We start from the raw sequence: 19788 nt of genomic DNA on the forward strand, positions 1-19788 counted from the left end.
CAATTAATATATTTTCTCGGGCTTTATTTGAGTTCTCCCTACTTTTCTCTTCCAGTCTGAGCGCTTTCTCTGTGCGCCTATGCGATTCTTTACGCCATAGTTCAATGGCATCTTTCTGTGACTGTCTGGCTTTCTTTTTCCATAATTCTTCTTCTACTCTCATGATGCAATCTGCATCCCATGTCCCAGCTGCGGGCCATCTCTGACTTTCTGCTAGATCCTTGGTGTAGTCCACCCATAAGTCAAGATATAACACGGCATCTAAGCCATGTTTATGATACATAAAATACCCTGGAGTATCCCTAGGTGGAATGGGAACAGCTTCTTCGAGTACTCCTTTTCTAGTTTTGATCTGTCTTAATTTTGAAAAGAACGGCATTTTTAAACCTTGCTACTTGATTCTTACTTGAACTGGACTTGAACACAATTAATACGAAAAACACAATAATGAACACTCATTCATACCACAATTTTTGAACACAGTAAAACATTTAACATTTAACATTTAACGAACAATGATAATTAAGAGAAAACTAACTACTGACATAATACTAATACTAGATAATACTAGATTATATATACATGAACATACTGGATATACTGCTAAACAGTACAGATACACTGCTAAAACAGTGCAGACCGGATTTGTGTACCCAAACCCGTCAGGACCGGCACAAACCAATGTGCACGTCTAACTGCCTCCCCAGCAATGGTACTCACCGGGTAGCACGGAACGGAAGGCCTCGGAACTGAACTGAACTGAACCGGACTCGACTCGACTCGACTCGGAAACTTCGGAACCTGGTGGGCCTCTGTATACCTCGGATCTTGCTCTCTCAGCTAGGCTCTGGTCGGGATACTTCGCACGTCTCACCGCCTCGTCTGGGTGTTGATCGCAGCCTCAGTCACCCCCGCTTGGCCGGAGGGAGATACAGGAAATCCTGCGGGTACGCGTTTTTGTCTGTCCAGCTGTGGCAGAGGACCGGGCCTGCAACGCACCTCCGGCGCGTGAGATGAGAAAGTGTCCCTATTCGGGCGCCTGGGTGTTCAGTAGGATGTGCCTAAAGAGGAAGTTACCTGTTTGTCAATGATAGGCAGTAGTCTCAAGACTTAATCTGTCTTCCAATAACAGACATCTCTCAGCTAGTGTTAAAGGTGTCGCCTTGCAGTAACAGGGGTCTCGTATAATTTCAAGTTGCAATTTGCAACGTGTGGTAACTTGTAACCGCACATATCAAGGGCAGGGCTAGGATTTGTGGGGATTTATCGTGACATCCGCATCACCAGGCTAAATTCCAGCCGGTAAAACGTGGAGCAGTTTATCGGGGAGGTATGGGTAAAACTAGGCTATCATTGTTGCGCAAAATAAAATCCGACAACACCTCTGTTTGTAATATATTTGGAGAATTATTGAACAGGACATCGAGGCACACCCAAGAATGGGCCTCTCAGTGTTGTGTTATAATAAGTGAAATCTTCAGTGGCACTGCAGTGAGGAGTCTCTCACAGAAGTGCTCAAGACTGCAGCTGTATCAGGGACAGCGACGTGCCCACGTGCCTCTCAAACGGAGTTAAAGACGTCTCGCCTCTAAGCTTTTGGGCCAGTGAGCCCAAACTCCTCTTTAATAAAATTATTTTGGAGTGCATTCCATGTGCTTGAGTCAATTATTTCAGTCAAGAATTATTTGTGACGCGGCACGCCTCAGAAATTCGGATGGCCAACGGAGTGTTTTTTTACAGGACCGACCATCATCATCAGATTATGATTTTAGTAACTCGTAGACGCATACATAATTGTTTTTGTATCCTGCCATCGGGGCACCCGTAACTAAGTACTGTTCAACGAGCGCCTCAGAGAGCTGAGTGTTGTGCTTGTTTACGAATGAACAGCAGTGCAATGTACCCTCAAATGAATTCCACAAAAAGGGAAGTTTTAAATGTTCACTGTTTCTGTATAATAAGAAATATTCACAAAGGTAAATGGTGAGCTACATGGCTGTGCTGGCGGAAAGAAAACACAGCTGGTTAGGTAATTGCCTTTCAATTATTACCCCTGTGCTACTAATTATCATAAGGAACATCTTATAGATTGTAGATATGATCCAGTGCCCGGGAGAAATGACAGAATGCTGCTATCATCACTATGTATACGACGAGCTTCAACGTATTTAACGACATTACCAGGAATGATTAAACATTTAGACAATATATATCGCTTTGTCCAAACAGGGCAAGGCCCTGAAAGTATTGACGAAGCCATGGAATACCAGAAAGTGGATGTACAGAGACTACTGTTACGCTTCTTCATAAACTGCTTGATCAGAGACAGAGATAGGTCCGAGGTAGATCAGGACGAAATGCAAGTACTCACCAGATGGGGTCAGAATATATCTGAGGGAAAACATGATAAACAGACATGTATAGTAGCTATGTGCCGAAAGATCCGCAAAGAAATAGAACGAACACATAAAGCCAGATCGGAGGCAGACAAAACTGAATCAGAGGGAGAGGAGGAGGAAGAATCAGAAATGCCCACAGGACAATTAGAAACGATTGCTTATGTAGGTAGGGGAAGACCTTGTAACAATACCAGATACTTTAATGACCCGATACGTCCGATACGTCCAGAATGTAACAGACATTTTCAAGCCCCTATGCTAAATGCGAAGTCCCCTGAACACTTATTCCAGGCTGCTGATAAATTACTCCGAGACCGAAGGGGGTATCATATGCTCGATTCTATGGATGAACAAGAATTAGCCAGGTCAGCAGTACAATGGGCTGACAGTTCTGAAAAATACAGTGACGATGCGTTAGCACACACGTTTTTGAATCTTACCCCAGACGAACAGCGTTTAGCTGGTATATACATGATACAGCACCTCGTTATATTGTATAGAAGCCAACGTTCCGATCCTGGTCCCCTACCTGATATATTGATAGAATTACGTACGAATAAATGGAGAGGTTCAGGTACTGATTTAATTAAAGAAATTCTAGAATATCGACACCAATACATTGTCTTCGTATGCCCAGAACATGTTTCAGTTCCTCCCAAGTTGGAAAGAAAAACGTATCACATAGACAGACAGAATCCCTTACGCGAAGTACACCCAATCAGAGGTGAAGACAATACTTTTAAACGCGTGTTTGTGTACACGCCCATAACAAAAATTGAATTATTAGAAATGAAGAAAGTAGTACCTAGCCATGACAAAGACCCAGCAGGTTTCCACCGTGAGATAAAAGACATGTTACTCATGGGAGAGTATACTTATCCTGACATTATGAAAATATTAAAGGTTTTATTGCCTGCCGGTATTTACGAGAAACTCAAAGAAAAGGAATGGGAGGTGGGAGATCAAAAGATAGAGTGGACAGCATTAGAAAACGAAGAAAAAGCCCGAGCTGCAGGTTCAGGGCTTGGGGAAAAGACTACAGCCTTACCAGGATTATTAGTGCAGGTACTACCACGTCTATTGACTACGAAAAAGGAAGACTGGGGTGCAATTTCAGCCTGTAAACAAAAACAAGATGAAGACACTAGTGATTTCTATTCCCGATTTGAAAAATGTTTTGGTATTAATAGTGGCATAAAAGCAAGTAGTGAGTCGTATCCACATCTGTTTGTGACAAAATTAGTTGAGAATTCCCTGCCCCAAGTTAAAGGTAGAGTATTAAAATTCGAGAGTACCTGGCAAGGTAACACACCGTCACAGATGTTACAAATGTTACAATATCATCACAATAGAATTAGAGAAGAACAAGAACATGAACAAAGACGTATGAAAGACACGAAAATGAAAATGCTTGTTGCGCAGTCAGTTCCAGCTGATGGTCATAAAAAGGGTACAACACAGTCCAATGATTCAGTAGGTCCTGTTAGAGGGACATGCAACTATTGTAAACAGCCAGGTCATTATATACACGATTGCGCAGTTCTAAAACATAATATCTCTACGGGTATCACGAAAGAGAGACCACGTCCGCCTAGACAGGATCAGATCCAACAACAAGTACCTCAGAATATACAGCCTATGCCAGTTCCACAACAGACCGCACCACAACCACAACAACCACCACAACAACAGCCACAGCCTATTGCTGCAACACAAAACACGACACAACAGATGTACCAGTATGCACAAAATGACTATCCAGAGTATCAGCGCTACACATGAAATAGCCTAGAGAGGGAAGTTGGCCCACCCCTTATTGAGGTTCCCGTAGATCAAGAAGGTCCTTACGTACAGAGTCAAGTATTAGGGAAAGACAGAAAGTTTCTACTCGATACAGGGGCAACCAGAACCACTATCCGTCGCAGCGAAGTCCCAGGGGTACCCCTCTCAGGCTCACAAAATATTTCCCTTGGTTTTTCAGGAAAGCCCACTATTAATGAAGTATCGCAACCGCTTGCATTAACGGTCGGTCCATTAACACGGACTACAGATCTATTGCTCACAAAATCATGCCCAGAAAACTTGTTAGGTATAAAAACATTGAAAGCTCTAGGAGCTGTAATATGTTGTTCTCCGGAAGGAGTACGACTATTTTTGCGTGACTTTAAAGGTCACTATGTGTCTAGAGACATGGATCACCGGTTACAGAATCTACCTGCACATTTATGGGCACAAGGCCCCACTGATGTAGGTTGTATGCACATTACACCATATCGAGTTACACTCAAAACAGGAGTAGTATTACCACGAATACGACAATACAAGTTACCGCCAGATGCTGTTGTGGCTTTACTGCAAATCATTGACGAGCTCATTGCACAAGGAGTGGTTGTAGAAACGGACTCCAATATATGTAATTCCCCGATAATTCCGATTCTTAAACGAACTGATCCAAAAGCACCACCAGTATATCGATTAGTTATTGATCTGCGAGAATTAAATAAATGCATTGTACCACAATACCCCGTGGTCCCAGATATCTCTTCATTGCTAACAGCCATAGATTCAGAAGCAACGTTCTTTACTGTAATTGATCTCAAGAACGCTTTCTTTAGCGTCCCAATTGATCCGGAAAGCCAATATTTGTTCGGATTCAGTTTAAATGGACGAAGTTTTAAATTCGCACGCGCACCTCAAGGATTCACAGAAAGCCCCAGCATCTATAGCCAAGCACTGAAAAGAGAACTTGACAGTATCCACATGCCAGCTAACACTGCCTTGCTTCAATACGTCGATGACCTGCTGATCACCGCCCGAAGCGAACCTGAATGTGAAAAAGCATCACTGACGGTTTTACATTTCCTAGCCGACAAGGGGCACAAGGTGTCCCCTTCAAAGCTGCAATTCTGTGTCCAGCAAGTTGTGTACCTTGGGCACTTGCTGTCCAAGGGGGGAAGACAGCTTACACCCGACCGTATCCAGTTAATTGTTAACATGCCGATACCCAAGACACAAAAGGAGGTACGGGCATTCATAGGCCTCACTTCGTACTGTAGGCAGTGGATCCCTCAATATGCATTTCTAGCAAAACCACTCATTCAGTTGACAACACAGGAGGCAGCGACATCAACTGTCCTCCCTTGGACTCAGGAACATACGCAAGCTTTTGAAAGCTTAAAGAAAGCTTTATGTCAAGCACCTGTTTTAGCAACACCATGTTACAGCAAACGTTTTACACTTTTTGTTACAGAACGAGAAGGTACTGCTTTGTCAGTACTCACGCAGGAACAAGCAGGATCACATAAGCCATGTGCTTATTTTTCCAGTACATTAGATCCCGTAGCTCAGGCTCTTCCTGCGTGCCTGAAATCAGTTGCAGCAACAGCTTTAGCAATCAGACAAAGCGATGCCATAGTGTTAGGACATCAATTGACAGTACAAGTACCACACGCAGTAGAGGTTCTCTTGAACCGGACCCAAACACAACACTTGACCATAGCAAGACTGACGGGTTATGAATTAACATTGTTCCAGCCACACATAGAAATCAGACGTTGTAGTACATTAAATCCTGCCACACTTTTGCCAGTAAGTGGAACAGACCCATTGGCACATGATTGTATTGAAGTCATTACTATTACGACGAAACCCAGACAAGACTTGACAGATATTGCATTATCAGATCCAGACCTGACATTGTATGTAGATGGTTCATGCATGAGAACAAGTACAGGAGAGTTAGTGGCCGCTTATGCAGTCACAACAGACACTGAAGTTATTGAAACAAATTGCATAGATACCTTGTCAGCTCAAGCAGCAGAGCTCATCGCTCTGACACAAGCCTGTATTCAAGCCAAAAATAAGAAAGTCAACATATACACAGATTCACGTTATGCATTCGGAGTCGTCCATGACTTCGGCGTGCTTTGGCGAGAGAGAGGTTATTTAACTTCTCACGGTGCCCACATCCAGCACGGTCCCCTTATTCAAGCTCTGTTAGATGCAATACATCTGCCGACTGCAATATCGATTATGAAGTGTAAAGCCCATACAAAAGTGACTGACATTATTTCTCAGGGTAACGACCTAGCTGACAGAACAGCTAAACAGACTGCTCAGAATCAGACTCATACAACTGACACGACAAAGACAATAGTTCCGACACCAACACACTGCATGACAGTTAAGGATCCCGCCCTTGATGTAATTGACATACAGACACATGCTACACCAGAAGAAATAAAGAGATGGACTGAATTAGGAGGGATCCAAACGGATCAAGGATGGATGACGAAGGGAAAATCTATATGGTTTCTCCCCGACTCAATGGTTCAAGTCATCATTAACACAATACATAGTCCAGCGCACCTAGGAGAGAAAGCTATGCTAGACAGTATTCAACACATTTGGTTCAATAAACACTTGCGAGCAGCAGCTAAACAGAAAGTACGTACCTGCATGATTTGCTGTCAGTTCAATCCAGGAAAAGGCGTACCTGTAGACCAGGGTGGATTTCAACCTCCCGATCACCCTTTTGAAGTCCTCCAGATGGATTATATCCAGATGGAACGATGTCGAGGATTCAAATATGTCCTCGTAGTTGTATGCGCTCTTTCCCGGTGGACAGAGGCGTATCCCGTCTCAGATTACACTGCCCCGACTACTGCCAAACAGTTAGTTCGAGAATTCTTCCCACGGTATGGTTTGCCCCGTGTCGTGTACTCAGATAATGGCCAACCGTTCTCATCCGAGCTAATGAAACATGTTTCACTTTTGTTAGGCTATCAATGGAAATTCCACTGTGTCCGACATCCCGAGGCAGCCGGTCTCGTGGAGCGGCATAATCAAACTTTGAAAATTAGACTGTCCAAAGTATGTAGAGAAAAAGGTGTCGACTGGATAGTAGCTTTACCAGTTGCGCTCTTTTCCATGAGAATGGTAGCACACTCTCGAACAGGGCTATCCCCGTATGAGGTGATCTTCGGTAGACCACCAAATATGTGGGGGACGCCTATACCCCGTAAAATAACTGATGTTGATTGTAATATGCTGACAGATTACCTGGCTTCCTTGATGTCTGCACTACAATCTTGTCGTTCACAGGTAGCTGCAGCTTTTCCCGATAACACTGAGGTGAAGCCCCATGACGTGGTTCCGGGAGATCTGGTACTGATAAGGAACTTCGACAGAAGGAACCCGCTGGAGCCTCGCTGGCAGTCGCCTAAACTCGTCTTATTGACCACAAGGACAGCTGTGAAGATTGAGGGACGTAAAGGGTGGTTGCACTCGAGCCATATCAAAAAATTTCATGGACTATCATCCGACTTGAATCATCAGCCCTGCATTCCCTCACAGACGGACTCAAAACTCCCCCTGGTTGACAAGACAGAAAAGGGAAACTATAAACTGAAACTAAGGTCTAGCAAGTCAGACAATTTGATTGTTTAAGTCCTCTCCAAGGTGAATCGGCTGAATTTGTCTCTGACATGTATCCTCTAGACCGAAATAGAGAGAGAAATAGACAGAAACAGCTCAAAAAATGTGCGTACTATAAATCACTTCGTAGTCACTGCATAGTGACGTTGTTAATTATGTTTTTTCTAAGTCTTCTGATTATCATTGCCAGTATATTATTACACATGTATTACCCTATTTCCAAGCGTGCTTTCAATGTTACTGCCGAACATTCTTTTAGCGAATTACCCCCGCATGAGTTGTCCTATAGATTTGCGCTGCGCAACAACACATTCATTAGTATGTTACATCATTCTCATCAGACCAGCAATGCTACAAATTGTTGGATATGTGGCCGACTCCCTCCCTATCAGAAATACAAGAGAGTTCTGCCTCTCTTTCCGTATCCATTCACCCACAATGGCTCCTGTGGAGCATGGTTTAGTTTGATTAATTCCCTAGATTCAAATTCAGTAGTTTATCAAGACAACTGGGTTTGGGGAAACCTGAACCTAGTTTTACTTAAAGTCTGCTACCCTAACAAGGAGGGACTTCCCAAAAGAACAGGAACTGATCTAGAAAATGAAGTATATGGATTAGGTAACTTTACACTTAATCTCATGATCCTGAATGTTGAATCTGAAGCTACACCAATCTTGCCCGCTATGTCAGTATTTCCAGTTAGAGGCGAATTATGTGTAAGAAAGAATGGTTCAATTCACATGGGCCATAGTAAATGTACCACTGTAATAGAATTCAGTGATAAAGGCAAATCTACGTTTAGAGCTTCTCGTCATTCCTACTTCATCTGTGGTCACACCGCATACATACGCCTACCCCTAGATTGGGATGGTACCTGTTACATTGCATTCCTTCTGCCACCTGTTTTCCTAGCCCCGCCCGATTACCATAGGAATACCCATTTAGTACACAATAGACAGCAGAGAGATCTCCCACTTGTCGACTACACCGAAACAGCATGGGAGCAATACACAGATTTCAATAAAGGTTTCTTTCCCTACATAGGTACAGTCACTAATAGTAAGTTGATACGTAGATTAACTAGAACCCTTGAAGCAGTAGTGAATGAAACTACTTCCGCCTTAGGCAACTTAACAGAGGAGCAGTCTGCGATGCGGATTGTTGTTCTTCAAAATCGTCTTGTCCTTGACGTCATCCTGGCCGATAGGGGCGGAGCTTGTAGGGTCATCGGATCAAGTTGCTGTGTTTTCATACCAGAAAACGCGCCGTCAGTATATAAAGCCATAACTCGACTTCATAAGATCGTAAGCCAGATACACCAGAATCCAGGCACCTGGACTTGGTCCGGTTGGTTCTGGAGCATGTTGTCAGCCTGGGGATGGAGGATCCTATCCTTCCTAGGTATTGGCTTTCTCATTTTATTCAGTTGCTGCTTGTGTCTACAATGTGGGCCAGCGATTTGTGGTCTGTGTGCCACATCGTGTATCCCGCCTTCGAATTTTCATTCAAGATCCCGGAAGAAGAAAGAAGAACAAATGATGCTATATGAACAGATTGATGAATTGATGAAGATGGATATTTCATAAGGGTCCGTAGGGGACAAGGAGGGAACGAGGAAATATGAATTTTTATGGTTAATTGTGTCCCCTATCTTAGACCCCAACGGCTCCATGTACATGTTACAAGTACATGTATGTTCCCTCCAGTTCCAGCTATGAAGACGCAAATATATGTGCGTCCAACGTCAACATGTCCTCTTTCAGATCCACCATGAATGGGTCGAATATTCCATTCCTAAGTATGATTGGCCACCGACTTTATATGGTTCACTTTTCACATTTTTCAGTTCAGGCGAGTAGGCCCTGAATTCTGCCATCAAGCCTTTTTCTGCTTCTGCCTCTGAAATGCTTCAGCTTGGACCTGCATCTGTATCCATGAACTTTGTCCTACTCCCTGCGCGGCTAACGGTGCCTGACGCGGCCTGTTGCCTGCCAAACACTGTATTCAGCCTTCAAGTTATCTGCTCCGCTCCTCATCCAATGCATTCCTGTCTAGTAGTTTAGGTAAACATCCTTCCAGCTACCGAGCAAAGAGCTTGGCCTCGCTGTCTTTATGCAAGTAATTCATAGCCCCTGTTACCATGGAAGATTCCTGCCCCCTCGCATCTCATGTAGACACATAGACGCTTGTACATGCACTAACAGTCAGTATAGAATAGATTCCGTCCGAGAAACCTTTCCTTTTGGATAACACAGTTCCTTAAACAAAGATATTAGATACGATTTGGGATTAGGTTGACCTGACCCCCCAGACTTTTGTCTCCACATGTAGAGCTAAATGTCAATTCCCCTTCACCCTCTAGTTGCACGTCAATTACACGTCATACGGCTGCGCGCGCATCTCTGCCAAATATTTCTGCTGACACTGCAGGATTCTCTTATGGATCCACCCACTTGTGACATCATTTTAAATGACGTTTCTAGTATACGCCTGTTATTACGCCCATTTTCATTACGTATGTGTATTCTTATCTGTATTATCAGCTGTTACGCCTCCTGCATCTGTCTTAATGCAATGTTTTTCATATATATATTGTTACTTGTCAATAATGTATTGCCTATCCCTTCCTGAACCTACGTGGTGATGGAATAAGATTGCCTAGTTCGAACTATGATTCCTTTGTAAGGAATAAAGCCCTTTTCAGAACCTCTAATACCACGGATTCTGCCTCTTATTTTGACTGAGTTATTCTTACTAGACTTTACCGCATAAAAATAGTACAGGTAATTTAAATATTTACCACATAAATTGGCACCCAGGCACCCAAGTTGCCCAACTGAATAGTACTGTAAGACAGTAGTATATCGGGCGAGAAGCAGACAATTACCAGAATCAATAAATAACAAAAAGAGTAAAGACTGCCTTATTAGTAGAGGTCTGCTGTTTGCAATGTAACACAATAACTCCAATACAACAACAAAATACCCCACTACACTTACACAAATTGTGCTCTTATTAATGCTCTTATTAACCACCCGACTCTTGAAACTCGTGGTGTTGCAAACCTTCTCCGCCAACTACAACTTATACCATCTATCACCCCTACTCCCGCTTCATCCATGTATCCACCTATACCAGGCCACACACAGTTTTCATAACTTTCAATCTCTTGCCCCTGCACCTTCTAAGGTGTCTTATTTGTTTGCTCCCCTCACGCCTGCTGGGCTGGTTAGACCTTCACAATGGTTAGACAACCAGGAAACCCCGATTGAGTGTTTTCCTGCCCCACCACAACATAAAATCACCCACCATCACTGATCCTTCGAGCACCACAGGTTCTTCCCCTAGATGCTTACCACCTTTTCTCTTAAATTCAGCAGATACACTTATTTGCCATGAAAGACAAATGCACACTATCCTAAGAGAATTCCTCTACCATAATGTTGCTGTGTGCAAGTACTCTCTGAGACCATGCATTTCCTCAAAAGACCAACTTCTCCTCTGTTTAATTTCTTTCTCACTCTGCCTAAGGCCGCATACTTACTGGTCCCTTTCCACACTCTTCTCAGCCAGACCACCACCAGTGTGTTTCATTTGTAACAAATTACCTTCATCATTTTAGCAGTGCCAGTTAGACAATTGCACTGTCTAAATTGTAATCACTGAAGTGTATAACTATGACTCTAAGCTAACCTCTTCCCAAAAACATATCCACCAAGGACAGTGATTGATCTTATTGCACATAGCCATGTTCCCGGTAGGAAATTGTCTTCCGGCTGATATGTGCTCCCGAGCGAACTTCTAAGAAGTTAGGGAGGAAAGGGTAGGTAGCAGAGCGAGAGAGACAGAGGTAAAGAGGGGTGAGCCGTGAGGTCAGATACCAAGAGAGAGAGATGACGGAGCAAGAGATGGGTTAGGAGAGAAGGAAAGAAAGTCAGGGTGTTGAAGGAGGGATAGCAGGTAGAGCGAACGTAAAGACAATCAGAGTTAGAAGTAGACAGGGGGGGTGCGGGTAAGAGAGAAAAACAGAAGCGAGTAAGAGAAAGAATACTGATGGCTGCTATTATGCTCACAAACGGGGCGTTACACATCTGTGATAGTTTAACAACTTTGAGTGATGTTTGTAATTTTTAGGACTGACAACAGGATTGTGGTGAAAATGCACTCTAATTTGCTGCATATAAAAAATATTTCTCTAGTGTGGCCTGCAACAAAACTCTAGTCCAAATTATCTATAATACATTAGGCCTTGGTGTCCTACTCCCGAATGTCATTACATTGAAGTTTGTTTTTCCAATGTGTAAGTTTGATGTGTTAAATAAGTCTGCACAGGTGCTCATGCCCGAACATAGATGTAAAGTTATCCCTCACTACACCTAGTAGTAGCTACAACACACAGCTGTTACAGGAAGCTCAACAAAGAATCCCTGCCAGCACAGCATCTCTGGGAAAGGCTCGGGAATCGGGATAGCTGGCAGTGGTTTCACTCTTCTTACCATTAAACTACACAGGCCTGCCCTACATGCTGCCTGAAAAGTGCCCTTGAGGCCTTGCTTAACCCAAGGCACAGGTCTGCTTTTGCTATCTGGGTAAGTGAGTTTTCCCCATTTCGAGGGAGGCCGGCTCACCTCGCCAGGCCATTCCTGAGATTGCCTGAAGGTAAAGTGCCAGCCATTCCGAATGTGACGGCAGGAGTAGGGTCCCTATTAGCAGTGCCAGTTGAAGATGTAGGTGGAGCAAATAGAGTAAGTGGGTGGAGCCAGCGGAGGGAGTGGGTGGAGCCAGAGAAAAGTAGGTGTGGCCTCCGACAAACATTTTAGCACCTGCACTTCATATTTTACAAATTAAGCACTGGGTAAAGGCATTACAATACTATCTAGGACGAAGGACGGCTGACCATTATTCACACAATGAGGTTCTGCTGGAGATGACTGACATTATTTTGCCCAATAACTTTTTCCTCCATGATTCTGAATGGTTCCACCAAATTCAGGGAACAGCTATGGGCTCCAGAATTAAATGACGAAAGTGCAGCTGCACAATTTAATGTCTGAAATAAGAACATTGCAGCCTGCAGCAATAAATCTAAAGAAAGTACAGGGAAGTGAATAAAGTTCGAGTTGAAACCTGAACACATAAAAAATAGATGGGAAAATAAATATTGTCTCCCTTCACTTATTCAAAGCCGATTAGAATAATGAGTAGCGAAACAGATCATGGCAAAACGTGTGTATGTCTTTGATTAACGGACACAAAACAATAGGAGGAATTAGATGAAGAAATTGTGCATGAAATTGGGTCAATATTACCTTTGAAATTATATGTTAATAAGATATATGGCTTGAGGACTACAAGGATCAGAAGTCCAGGCGAATAGATGAGTGACATCACTAATCACATGATTGGCATCAATTGTTTTTATTGGGTGATTCAAATGCACAATATTAACCGTGATCAAGTTATCTGTTGATAGCGAAACGCGTTGGTATATCCTCGAGACTGGATGCTATTGAACAAATAAAGGAAATTGGGATAAACAAAGAAATCTGTGAGTGCGTACTATTTGGTTTCCTGAGAAGGAAACTGTTGGTGAAAAAATATATATCTATATATACATTTGAATGTGGTTCATTTGGCATTTGGGAAAGCCTTTCTGTTAGAGATCAATGTCTAAATAAAACCCCAAGCCTTATTCTAAAAAAAGAGTCTGTGCATTTTGTAAACTGAAACCTTTTTCTAGGTTTTGTTGTGTTTTATGTTTTGCTCCGCCGTGTTTGAGCCACCATGTGGAAGATTCTGTATTATCTGAAAGGACGAGCAAGACAGCGTACCACCAGACAAAGGCACATGTAGGACTAAAAGCTTTACAACGTTTATGATGCCTCAAGGGTGCTACCGGTATGTGCGCATGCCTTTCCGCTTAGCTTTGGCAGCTGCTGTTTTTCAAAAACTCATTTATAAAGGGGCAGATTTACAAAAAAGTGACACAGCTTTAAAGATGCGTCACTTTCCCTGCGCCACCCTGAGAAACCCTTGCACCACTATGGATGCGCCGTATTCACAATACAGCATACCATGGCGCAAGGATAGACAGATGCGTCAGAAATAGTGATGCATCTGTTGGCGCAAAAGTCATGCATTGCTGGAGTCGTCTTGCAAGCACGACGCAACTCCAGCAATGCAGGAGGAGGCCTATCCTCATTGTGCACTGTCACCCCTTATGCCTGCATCAAGCAGGCGTAAGAATTTGACGCAGTGGCTTCCTAGAAGTGGCGCAGTGAAATCTTGTAGATTTCACTGCGTCACTTCCATGAGGCTTTTTTGCGTTGGAACGCCCACTCTGCATACCATATACCTGACGCAGGTATAATGTGACGCAGGGCTTTACAACGTGATGCATCTCCCTAGATTCCTCACGTTGTAAATGGGCCGCATTTTTACGCTGCCACTGTGCCACAAAAAGTGTTTAAGGATGATCCAGGAATGATCCTCTTCGAAGACAATATTTTGGTCATGGGAAAATCTAAATTTGAACATGATGTTAGAATGAAAAATGCTCTTGATAAGTTAAAGAGTCATGGGTTTACAGCTGAGATTTCGAAGTGCAAATTTGGTGGGCAGACTTTAGATTACTTGGGACATGAGATTTTATCAGAATGTAGAAAACCAAAGAAAAACCTATTAAGTGCAATAAAGAATGACCTGGCACCACAGAATAAGGATGAATTGAGGTCAGTCTATGGCTAGCAAGGATGTCAGTTAGACTTCTAAATTTAGGTATACTCTGCATTATTTGCCGGGTGTGAGTAGACTGCCCTTAACGTTGGAAAGAGATCATAAAGTTCATGAGGAGTTCATTGTAGCTTGGGCAGCAGAAGATATGAGGAATACTGGCATCAGAAGCAAAGAGTGGAAGAATGCCTATGTGGAAGATGAAGTGTTAGAGAGCATCCAAATGTACATTGTTCAAGGTTGGCCTGAAAAAAAATGTTAAGTATGGATAATGAAGTATAAATGTTTTTGAGAAGTACGTGAAGAATTGTCAGTGGTGGATGACAATGTGTTGAGAGGAGATAAAGTTGTGCCACCTAAGGGTTTGAGCTAGAGCTTAGTGAAATTGTGTCATGATGAACATTTAGGAATAGTGAAGAGCAAGAGAAGAATTAAAGAAAGTTATTGATGGCCCGAGTTGGATGCAAAGGTAGAAAGAAGTTAGGAATTGCAATCTGTGTATGAATGCAGATAACTCACAGACCTTGTCAAACCACCACTTTTATCTCTATCCTGTGCCACAATGATGTGGGAAACTGTAGGGGTTTTATATCATGGGACCCATTTGCGAGCAACAAGAACAAGCATTTGCAATGCAATAGGTCTCGCATTTGCAATAGTTTCAGCTATTGGCATTGTAAATGACAATGTCTTTTATTTATTTATTTTTAAAACCAATAAATAAAAGTCATTGTTATTTACAATGCCAATAGCTTAAACTCTCGCAAATGCGAGACCTATTTCATTGCAAATGCTTGTTGTGATTCTCCTGAAGTAATGGAGGTTGGAGAAATGCAGTGATTGGCCAGTATTTTTCCCTCAGCCCCATGTACTCATGAAGTTTTCTCGTCACTTCCCTTTTCCTGATTTTGTTAATGTAAGAAAGGTTGCAAATAGACAGTATTTGGTCAGTATTTTCAGATGAGCAGTTTTTTTTCAGGTGGTGGTTGATAATGGTGTTTTTTAGAGGACCAGGAACCATTTCAGAAATTTCTCAAGATGACCATAATGTGCTATACAGATGTGCTCAACTCAGCTTAACTCAAAGTACAAGAGTGTCAGTTAGGAGAAGGTGTGATAACAATATGGAAGGATGATAGCGGCTTGAGAGGGCAGTTTAATGACCTTTTTGGGAGCTCCGTACCATTAGGACACTTTTAGGAATTTGTGTCAGGGATGTGCCTGTTCCTGCAAGGAGAACGAGGCTCTGGGCTCAGACGATAATCCACCAGTCAATCTGCATGGTCTTCTGGAGAGGAGTCTAGGGGTAAGGAAAGGCGAAAGAGATAGAAAATGTAATGTAGGCAGGCTCCTGTGCATCCGTTGACTGTGAAAAGAACGTGGCTGTGTCAGGCTTGCAAACAGTGGGGGTGCTTTGTCAGTTGAACCCTGCCTTGGTGTTCCGCACATGAAATTAGACTACCCAACCAATTTGGCACATCTGGAAATGGATTAGTCCACACTATATCTGAAAAGCAATCGATTACTGAAGCTGGTGGAGGCAGCTAACTTATCGCACTATCTGTTGAGACAAGAGTCTTTTGCGGTAGCGGTCTTCAGAGAGACACAGGTAAGCTAGTTCGGGTAGATGCTTGCTATTGCTAATTAGAATGCAGAGCAGAGTGCTAATGGCGCGGGGGAGGGGCAGCACTGGTTCCCATTTCTCTCTTCTGCTCATCCGTAAAATCTGAAAAAGATCAGGAAATTGCAGCGAATAATAAATCTTAATGAGCGAACAGTGTAATGCTGAGGCAGACAAACAGTATTGACAAAAGAATACCGTATCGTAATAACTCCAATTTGCAATGCTTTGAAGAGAGGAAAGCCGCAATACGTGGTCACCATTAGAACAAGCCGGAAGTCAGACGCCCTTGCCCGGGACGTGGGCGGGGCCTGCTCTGGCAAAAACAGAAACCGGCGTGCCGTGCTAACGCCGGGCTCCCATGTTGAAGGGAGAGCCCCGCGGTTGCGGCTGGAGTGAAGAGAAGCCCCGGGTCCCAGGAGGGGGCCCGGGTGAAGAATGCGGCGGCCGAGGATGACCACAGCAGCGCGGGGCTCCCAGGAGTGCAGGGAAGCACAGCAACAGAAGTGCTGCAGCCGTGAGGAGGAGCCCCCCCCCAGAAGAGCAGCCCGGTGAGTAAAGAAGGGCTGGGGGGGCTCCGTGTGGGCTATTGTTGCTCAGAATTACACTTTACGCCAACAATAGCCCACACGGAGCCTCCAACGGGGCTGGCATGTTATCGGAAGCGGGACAGGGGATGTGCACATTGCGTGTGTTCACGTGTGTGTTCACGTGCGCGTACACCGGCTCAAATCCGCCAAAAGCCTTGCGCGTGCCCATCTCCTGTCCCACTTCAGAGGCAAGTCAGCAACAATAGATCTCGCTGCGGACAGCAGCGCTTCGTGCTGCGTTCGCAGGCGAGACCTAAAAATGTTTTGTTTTAGAAGCACTATGTTATTTCTCTAAATGGCTAGAAGTGAGATTTGTGGAAAAGGCTAACACGGAAAGTATTGTTTCATTTATGGATGAAATGTTGCAATGGTGAGGTCTACCAAAAAAAGTCATAACCGACAATGAATCACAGTTTAAAAGTATGGTGTTGTAACAGTTTTTAGAAGGAATTGTATTGAATACAATGTAACTTCTGTGTATCATCCAAGTGATAATGGTGAAGTCGAGTGTTTTAACAGAGTTATTAAGGATTCCCTACAGTTAGCCAAACAAAAGAACCTCAACTGGACACTCGGGATCATGAAAATGCTGTGGATGTTTCGCACTACACCTACTGTTACTGGTTTTAGTCCGTTAACTATTATGAGATAAAGTGTTCCCTTCACGAAAGACAATCAGGGATGGTTGCTTAATTCTAGACTTAGTCATTGGTTGCCTACAGAGGTGAAAAAATACATTATGGTATACCAGGAAAAATATAAGAAGGTCAAGAATGAGAAGGTGCGAAAAAAGGACACGGGTTTGGTGAAAGGGGACATGGTGTGTATTAAACTGCCATTTAAAGCGATAAAAGGTAAGAGTAGACGTTCCTGTCCTTTTGAGATGTTGGAAATCTTTAATAATTCAGTAAAATTGAGTGATGGAAGAGTATAGCATATGAGGCGCTTTGGGAAAGGTAGGAATGGTATGGAAAAGGGACTTGGGGGCATATCAACAAGGGCCTTATCTCTGCTTTTTTGGCTTTAAAAGCCAAAAAAGCGGAGGTAAAACTATCGCCCTATTTCCAAGTGAGTGCTAACATGCATTAGCGCATGTTAGCACCCATTTTCCCGACGCCTTTCTTTGCATCGCTAATGAGATGCAAAGTGGGCGTCACTGGGCAGTGCTGTTTGTAAATTATCGCTGATGTGCACATCGTGATATTTACAAGGAGGCCCACGCATTTTAGCAGCCGTTAGTTTTGGGCGAAAACCGCGGTTTTCGCCAAAAACTAACGTCTGCTAAAATGCAGACTTACCTATACTTTACAGTGGGGTGGATTATGCTGGTACGACCACAGGGTCGTATCAGCAAGGTTATCGCCGTTTTCCATGGAACATCGCTGGAAAACCAGCGATGTTCCATGGAAAACACCGCTATCGCTGGAATAATTATCACCATTGCGCAATGCGTTGTTAATACAGTGCTCGCATGGCGATAATTTCCAGCGATAAAAAACTCTCACGCTAAGCGCGGCCAGCGATAATTGTCGCTGCCGCCTGATAATATGCCCCTTGATCATTCGAAATCAAACAATTTTGATTGGTTAGATGATCATCTTCAGAAGGAGAGAATTCCTCCCAGGGAGATAGATACTTTGGAGGAAAATGGTTATAATCATTGGAGGGAACAATATGATGGTGAAATGCCTAATTTCCATCGCTTGAGTGAGCATTCCAGATGTGCAAAGTCTAACACGAATAATGACTAAACTACTTTTCAAGAACCTTGCAGTAGCAAATATGGAAGGAAGATAAGACAGCCAGGTTATTTAAAAGAGTACACCATATAAAAACTTGATTCATTAGGAATCCTATTCTGTTTTGGGTAAAAATGTCTGTGCATTGGTTACACTTTTTATTACGTGTTTATGTGACACTTTGTTTTTGCTCATCCTTTTTAAATATTTTATTATAAGAAACGGAGATGTGTTGTGATGATGCTTAGTAGACAGGAATTTGGGTCTGTCATAGAATGTAAATATGTCAGTGGTGTTGTCGGGTTGTACGGAATGCTAAGGATGACAGCTGTAACCACCTGTCATGAGAAGCCGTCGTGCTGGCCTCCTTATGAAGATAACTTACAATAAAGAAGTTTACACAGGATCTACGTGTGCGACTCCACTTAGCAGGATCCGATGAAGGCCCTGGGTGCAGCTGGAATCAGGTGAACAGTTCACCAAATATTGTGACTTTCAGTGGAAATAGTCTTAGGCAGTCAAAAAATGGAGGAAACTATTTATAAGTCAAAGAAGCTTTTTATATGCACACTCGCCGCTTAGTGCTCCGAAATTATGTAACCTCATTGAGAAGAGTACCGTGAATTGAAATCAAGCAAGGAGCATGTCGAGCGACCATGATGTGGGTGGAGCTGTGACCTGAATCACTTGGATATAGACACTAAACCACTGACAGCTCAGACGGCCATCTTAGTAAAGGTGTGCTGCCTGACTGGGCTTATTACACAGAACGAATGTGACGTAAAGCCACTTTGGCAAACACTGGTTAAAAATAAAAAAAATCTTTTACATTGTCTCCCTTGGATGCAATGGTAATGCCTACGCTGAGATCAAAATGAAAGAGTTCCCTTCACAAACGACAATCAGGGATGGTTGCTTAATTCTAGATTTAGTCATTGGTTGCCTACAGAGGTAGTGCAAAAATCCCACTGTAATGCCCTATCCAATGAGCAGCCACATTTAGGTAATGCTGAACTACATCTTGGTCAGAGTGCGCACGGTTGTGATTGAACCTACTGAAACCAATATCAGAAACTGCCATATTGGTCTGATATTTCATGATCAGTCTTCAAAAATATATTATGTTGGAAAAATGTAATATCTAGCCTGTAATTGGTTGACAGATTAAATGAATTCTTGTTTAATGTGTTTCCATGTGTGGTCTTTGGAAGTGGCACCATACTTAAAAAAAGATGATTTAGCTACATGTTGCTGGTGAAATGACATGAAGA

Source organism: Triturus cristatus, chromosome 7 (genome assembly GCF_964204655.1).
Source record: "Triturus cristatus chromosome 7, aTriCri1.1, whole genome shotgun sequence".
Classification (NCBI taxonomy): Eukaryota; Metazoa; Chordata; class Amphibia; order Caudata; family Salamandridae; genus Triturus; species Triturus cristatus.